This window comes from Oratosquilla oratoria, chromosome 23, assembly GCF_046742065.1.
Source record: "Oratosquilla oratoria isolate Oo_2021 chromosome 23, ASM4674206v1, whole genome shotgun sequence".
Classification (NCBI taxonomy): domain Eukaryota; kingdom Metazoa; phylum Arthropoda; class Malacostraca; order Stomatopoda; family Squillidae; genus Oratosquilla; species Oratosquilla oratoria.
In genome coordinates, this window is record NC_134799.1 from 14,066,684 (window position 1) to 14,074,183 (window position 7,500).

General features: G+C 41.4%; 1 protein-coding gene across 1 annotated transcript in view; it reads right to left on the bottom strand.

The window, feature by feature from the left end:
• Positions 1-7,500, bottom strand: part of LOC143037673 (E3 ubiquitin-protein ligase Rnf220-like) — a 419,096-nt gene that overhangs the window by 383,612 nt on the left and 27,984 nt on the right. The gene's annotated exons all lie outside the window — the stretch shown is intronic.

A 7,500-nucleotide genomic window follows, 5' to 3' on the forward strand; every position in this document is an offset into this window, starting at 1 on the left:
AAATACGTAAGGAAATTTTATTTTAAACAGAACAAAATATATCGAGTAAGTCACCGTGCCAATTGGACGATAGGACCTTTACTGAGTGGACCTTGATGGAATAAGGCAAAAACACCGTGGAAGGGGGGGACTGGAAGGGGGAAGGGGGGAAGGAGAAAGGTGGGAAAGGGGAAAGGGGGGAAGGGGATAGGTGGGGAAAGGAGGGAAGGGTGGGGGAAAGGGGGGAAGGAGGGAAGGGTGAAGAAAGGGGGAAGGAGGAAAGGGTAGGGGAAGAGGGAAGGGGGAAGGGTAGGAGGAAGGGTGGAGGAAGGGGGGAGAGGGGAAGTGTGGGGGAGAGGGGAAAAGGTGGGGGAGGCGAGGGAATGGAGAAGGGTAGGGGAAGGGTGAGGGAAGTGGGGAAGGGCGAGAGGAGGAGAAGGGGGTAACGGTGGGAGGGGAGAGGGGGGAGAGGGGAAGGGAAAAGAGGAAAAGGGTGAAGGGTGGGGAAAAGGGGGAAGGGAGGGGGAAAGGAGAAGGATTGGGGAAGGGGGAAGAGTGGGAGAAGAGGGAGAGGGGGAAGGGGGAGAGTGGTAAGGGTGGGGGTAGGGGGGAGAGGGGAGAGGGGAAGAGGGGAAGGGGAAGTGAGGGGAACTGAGAGTTTACAAATTTTGACCTCCAGTTATCGTGCTGATGCTGACGCTAATGTTGCTGAATTCAGAACATTCAGTAACACTTCAGCACTCGTTGAGTGAACTTGCTTTTACTGGGCTCCATTAGGTTCTCTGCAACAACAGCCATCGACAATAACATTGCAAATTGATTGCACGTACGAAACCCAAAAATCGGCAATAGTCTCTTATGAAAAAAAAAAAAAAAAAAAAATATATATATATATATATATATATATATATATATATATATATATATATATATGAATGAATATCGGAATAAACACGTAAATAGATCAAAGGAACGAGTACTAACAATGACAATATCAACAACTCTCAAGTATCAATTAAGAAAATCATATAATTTGTTGCTTCTACACTGTCGACATTGTCTTACGCTAACACCTCGTCAACATACGTACATGTGTGTGTGTGTATGTGTGCGTGTGTGTGTGTGTGTGTGTGTGTGTGTGTGTGTGTGTGTGTGTGTGTGTGTGTGTGTGTGTGTGTGTGTGTGTGTGTGTGTGTGTGTGTGTGTGTGTGTTTGTGTGTATGTGTGTGTGTGTGTGTGTGTGTGTCTTCAGTTCTGGACATTTTATCCGACAGACAGTTCCTCCGTTGTTGTTTGTTTTTTTAAGAATCATAACCATCTTTTCATAAAAAAGACTTAAGAATGCATTCTGCAAAAGGGTCGTTCTTAAAGTGACATAATTTCCGAGACTAAGTAAGAATAAACACATTGACAAGACAAGAGAAGACAGCATAGACGAGGAAACCCCCAAGAATCTTATCTTAATTAAAAAAAAAAAAAAAAAAGAGAGAGAGAGAGAGAGAGAGAGAGAGAGAGAGAGAGAGGAACCCTGCTCCCCATGTAGAAGTACTGTAGGAGGAGAAGAAAGAGAAGAGGAGGAAGAGGAAAAGAGAAGAGGAGAAGAATAGGGAGTGGAGGAAGAGGAGGAAGAAAAGAAGAGAAGGAAAGTAAAAGAGAAGAGGAGAAGATGAGTAAGAGGAAGAAGAGGAGAAGAAGGAGAGGAGGAAGAGGAGGGAGAGTAGAAGAGGAGAAGAGGAGATGAGGAAGAGGAGGAGAAGAAGAGGAGGAAGAGTAGGAGGAGGAGAAGAACAGGAGAAGGAGGAGGAGAAGGAGGAGGAAGAGGAGGAGAAGAAGAGGAGGAAGAGGAGGAGAAGAACAGGAGAAGGAAGAGGAGGAAGAGGAGGAAGAGGAGGAAGAAGAGGGAGAGTAGAAGAGAAGAGGAGATGAGGAGGAAGAGGAGGAGAAGAAGAGGAGGAAAAGTAGGAGGAGCAGGAGAAGAACAGAAGGGGAGAAGGAGGAGGAGGAAGAGGAGGAGGAAGAGGAGGTAAGCAGTGGTCCGCAGGTCAGGGAGTACAACATGACAAGAGACTTCCAGTTGTACGTATGAGGGAGTTGTACAACTGGAAACCAGTTTTGTGCGCGCGCGCGCGCACGTGTGTGTGTGTATATGTGTGTATGTATGTGTGTGTGTATGTATGTGTGTGTGTGTGTGTGTGTGTGTGTGTGTGTGTGTGTGTGTGTGTGTGTGTGTGTGTGTGTGTGTGTGTGTGTGTGTGTGTGTGTGTGTGTGTGTGTTTACCTAGTTGTATTGACCTAGTTGTATTATACGGGAAGGGAGCTATGCTCGTGGTGACCCGACTTTGTATCTTTCAGCATCAAGTTTATTCTTAAAATCGTGAATAGTATTTGCACACACTGTTTTTTCATCTAAGTTATTCCATATGTTCAGCATTCTGTGTGGGAAGCTATTCTTTTTCCTGTCTCTTCTATAGTTGTCCTTTTTGAGTTTCTTTTCATGACCTCTTGTTTTCCCATCGTCATTTTTTAGTAAATCTTTTCTGTCAAGGATTTCATATCCGATCATGATTCTATACATAGTCAGTAGATCACCTCTTTCTCTTCTTTGCTCTAGTGTTGGTTGTTCTAGTTTTGATATATAATCTTTGTCCGTGTGTGTGTGTGTGTGTGTGTGTGTGTGTGTGTGTGTGTGTGTGTGTGTGTGTGTGTGTGCATGTGTATGTTTATGTGTGTGTGTGTATGAATGTATTCATGCATGTATGTATGTATGTATGTATGTGTGTGTGTGTGTGTGTGTGTGTGTGTGTATGTGCATGTGTATGTGTATGTTTATGTGTGTGTGTGTGTATGAATGTACGCATGTTTGTATGTATGTATGTATGTATGTATGTATGTATGTATGTATGTATGTGTGTATGTATGTATGTATGTATGTATGTATGTATGTATGTATGTATGTATGTATGTATATATGTGTGTATGTATGTATGTATGTATGTTTGTATGTATGTATGTATGTATGTATGTGTGTATGTATGTATGTATGTATGTATGTATGTATGTATGTATGTATGTATGTATGTATGTATGTATGTATGTATGTAGTTGATAGACGTAGGTCCTCGCTAGCAAGAGAAGAATTTGGTTCTTGTTCTTGTCATTCTTCGCCTATCTCCGTCGGCGCCGCCGTCGGTCCGGGGGTGAGTTCCTTCGGAGCACAGAATCGACGGGACGGGATGAGACACCGGAGTACCTATTAGGCGAGACTGACCACGGACCGACTATGGACTTTTCTTACGGAAAACTCTTCGGATACGAAAGGCTGACACTGTTATTACCCGGGGACCCTGGACACGAAATTGAACTACTCTTATGGATAACTCTTTGGCCATGAAGGACAATTACCATACCCGGGGGACCTTGGAAAACAATTCCGGACTACTCTTATGGACAACTCTTTGGCCATGAAGGATAATCACCGAATACCCGGGTGACTTTGGAAACCATTCTGGACTACTCTTTGACGACTCTTAGGCAATGAAAAAGGACCAATAGATACCCCAACCTTGCTCCGAAACTGACCATTCTTTTGAACTATTCTTCGGCAGTGCAAAACTACCTGTGGAAACCCCATTCTTGGTCCGAAATTGACTACTCTTTTAGGTTACTCTTTGGACTTGTCAAACGATCACTCTTGATACCCGGGGGACCTTTGACCGAAACTGGATACTCTTTTGTACTACTCTTTGGATATAACACACCGGCTTCCCTCGGCTGAATGAGAATATATGTATATTATATTGTTGGTGACACACACACACACACACACACACACACACACACACACACACACACACACACACACACACACACACACACACACACTTTCCTCGCGACTTTTGGACGGCCAATCCTCACACGGTGGGTCTGGAGTGAAGAGGAATCCTCCAGGTCCACCCGAGAGCGTCTCCGCGGGTCCTCGCAGAGCGCAAAGCCGGACCATGTCTTTGGACAAAGGTCCTCAAGTTCTTGGCCAAGATGGTCATTCGAAAAAAAAGGAAGATTTTTTTTTTCTCTTTCGTTCGTTCCTCTTCCTTTCTCATCACTTTCCTCAAGGTTGATTTTTTTTTTTTTTTTTTTTTTTTTTTTTTTTTTTTAATTTTCGTTATCCTCTTGGTTTTATGATCTCGTTCCTCGTTATCGCTCGGGATTGAACTCGGGTCTTTGGAAGTAATCTTCGTTGCTCTGTGGGTCTGCCCGTCAAGCATAAAATGGCGTTCCTCTTGCATAAGTTGATATAATCATCTAATATCATACCGAGTTCAAACTCTCTTAGCCTATTCTTACACATCTCAATCTTCATTGAAAGAGTAATTCCCCCAGTAATAAACTCGTTTTATTATTGATTTTAACGAAACTTTTAGCACTACAAAGGTAAGTATTGTCATCACAGTATCATGTACATCACAGATAATCTCATTCGATATTGCCTTTGCTGTCGTGATGTCAACAACGCGATAAGATAATAACGATAAGGACAATAGGGCTTGTTTATCCTTAACGACCACTTCGGTGGCACCATGACCCTGTCTCAGGTTGGCACTGTTGTTCCTCTGACAATCTCTCCCGTGGCACGTTGTCCGCCTATCGAGCCTCACGGCAGTCTCTCTCTCCTACTCTTCTCTGGTCGTTACTAGTCCATCGTATTGCGCAAGTTTAGGTTTAAGAAGGAAATAGCCAAGAACTGGTTTACCAATAGAGATGTTAACAACCGAAATGGACTTAGTAACCATGTACTGAGCGCTGAAACTATCGGTTGTTTTAAGAGAAGATTAGACAGCTTCATGGATAGGGATGACGGGTGGTAAGGGACATTGATCTGCCTAGTATGTCTCTTAAAGTCTCGTCCATTCTAATGTTCTTATATCGTGAAAAGATTAGATAACTTTATGGACAGGGATGACAGGTGGTAAGGGACATGAACTGCCTAGTGTAGGCCTTATGGTCTCTTACAGTCTCTTCCATTCTTATGTTATTTGTTTGTGGGGTTGTCCACTGCTTCGAGTCCAAAAACCTCTTTTCAAGAATGGAGGAAACCCAAAAAATTTGGCTTTGATTTCTTCCACGGGAAGGCTCTTCGAATCGCTTCCAGTCCCTTTGAGATGCAGAGACTCTTCTTCCTAAAGTCAATCAATATGTTCAATACTTTCTTCCTCACACTGGAAGGCTCTAGAACACTCTCCTCAGCACCTTTTTAGTACAGACACTCACTCACTCATGAGGTTCTCGGGGTCTCCGTTATCGTCTAGCCTCGCTACAGCGCTCGTTCTTGTACTGTTCTTTTCATGTCAAAGGATTACAAAGGATTACAAAGGCGGAGCATGCCGACAGGAGACCTTTTGGTCCATATCTAGGTCGGATGCGAAAAAATCATAATAATAATAAGATAATAAACAAAAACTATAATAATGTAAATAACAAATAAAATACATAAATAAATGCATAGGTATAGTTAAATAATAAACAAACAGGTAAATAGTAAATAATAATGAATTGACGTATAACTAATAATAAATGAAAATCAGACAGACAAATGATAACAAAACAAAAACAAATAATATAAAATAAATTATAATCATTACAGCATCTTGCTTAGGTGTTTATCTAAATGATTCTTAGAGCTTCAAACTGAACTACATTGCACTACCTGTGCAGGAAGTTTATTCCATTCATGTCTTCCATATCCGGCCGGCGCCGCTTCCAGAACGTCTTTCTTGATCAAACAATTCCGACAGTCGTCCCCGGACTCGAACCGAGGTCTTGCGAGAAGCAAAGCTGACACTCTACCAACTGAGCTACCGACGAAAGTTCTCTTTGATGGCACTTCGCTCAGTGTCCTAGTTCATCGTCAAATGCTGGATCATAAATCCTTCTTAGGATACTATTTCCGAAAACTTCTAATCTGTGTTTTCTCACGTTAATTAGGGTCCATGTTTCCAAGCTGTATCGTACTACTGGTCTTATGATTACGTTTCATATTCTCAGTTTTGTTCTGTGGGATATTTTTCTTCTTGTTAGTACTCTGTGTAGGGCAAAGGCGCATCTGCTACCATTTCCTATTCGGTACAGATTCTATCCCTTTTTCTAGAACAAAGTTTCCTAAACTAGGGGACACAAGGAGGGGGGGGGGCAAGGATACAAGAAGAGCATAAAGTCATCTGCCTAAGCATCAGAGCTGGGCGCGTTTCTCGATGCGTTTCTATATGCGTTCCGCTTTAGTTTGGCCGCGGTTAGCGCTCCCAAACTATTAAAGCAATATAGGTGCCAGTATAGTACGTGGCCTACCTTTTGGATGTGGCCTATGAAATTTTTCTTTGGTATAGTATGTGGCCTACCGGACTTTTATTTCGGTATGAACCTGTCTCTTAAGCTTTAATAGTTTGGGAGCGCTAACCGCGGCCAAACTAAATCGGAACGCACATAGGAACGCATCTAGGAACGCACCGAGGAACGCGCCCAGCTCTGCCTAATTTTTTTTGTTTAATAAGAATAATTAAATAATTCCAAGAACAAGTATCTATCTTTGCATATATGCAAAGTATGATTCTACCATTCACCCCAACCCATTTTCTATATATGATTATATATAATATATAATGATACATAATATATAATTTCATATAAGTACGAAAAGGTGAGGAGGGGGCGTGCGGGTCTGCTTAAAGTACTGATTCTCAACCCTGGGGCGGCGACCCCAAGTTGGGTCGCCAAGCGTTTTTCCTGGGGGTCGCCAAGACATCTTGTATTTTTTTTTCCCCAAAATTATATGAATTCAATACAACCATGATGATGTTAACTTTGTCTTCTACAACCTTACATTAGCTCTGTTACACACACACACATATATATATATATTATACTTGTCCCCTACAGTCAACAACTAGTCATGTATATTAACACATATACAAATAGATTAGTGGGATCGTGGTCGTATAATAAGGATCATATTGGGGGTCGTCTGAAAGAAAGGTTGGGAGACACTGGCTTAAAGTAAAAATGGGCGTCACAAAAGATAATTTTGGAACCACTGTTCTAAAGCTTACCAGAATTTTTATTTCATTTTGTTTTTTTCATTTTATTTATTTATTTATTTTTAGTGAGAGGTTCTGGAAATCTCTTCCTTCTCACACACTTCTACCATCAAATGATCTAAACTTATTAAGTTTCGAGACACTTTCTTTAACACTTTATTTTGTTTATGAATATATGTGTGCATATATACATATATATATATATATATGTATATATATATATATATATATATATATACATATATATATATATTGTATGTGTGTGTGTATGTACATATACACAGTATGTAACCGTACAAAATAGGAATGATCTAGTCTCAGGAATAAAATATAATTGAAATTTCACACAAATTAATTGCTTAGCCCAGGGCCCTGTCTGAGCATCAAATGGCTTAATCAATTTAATTAAAAACTAATGTTTAGCGCAGGAAGC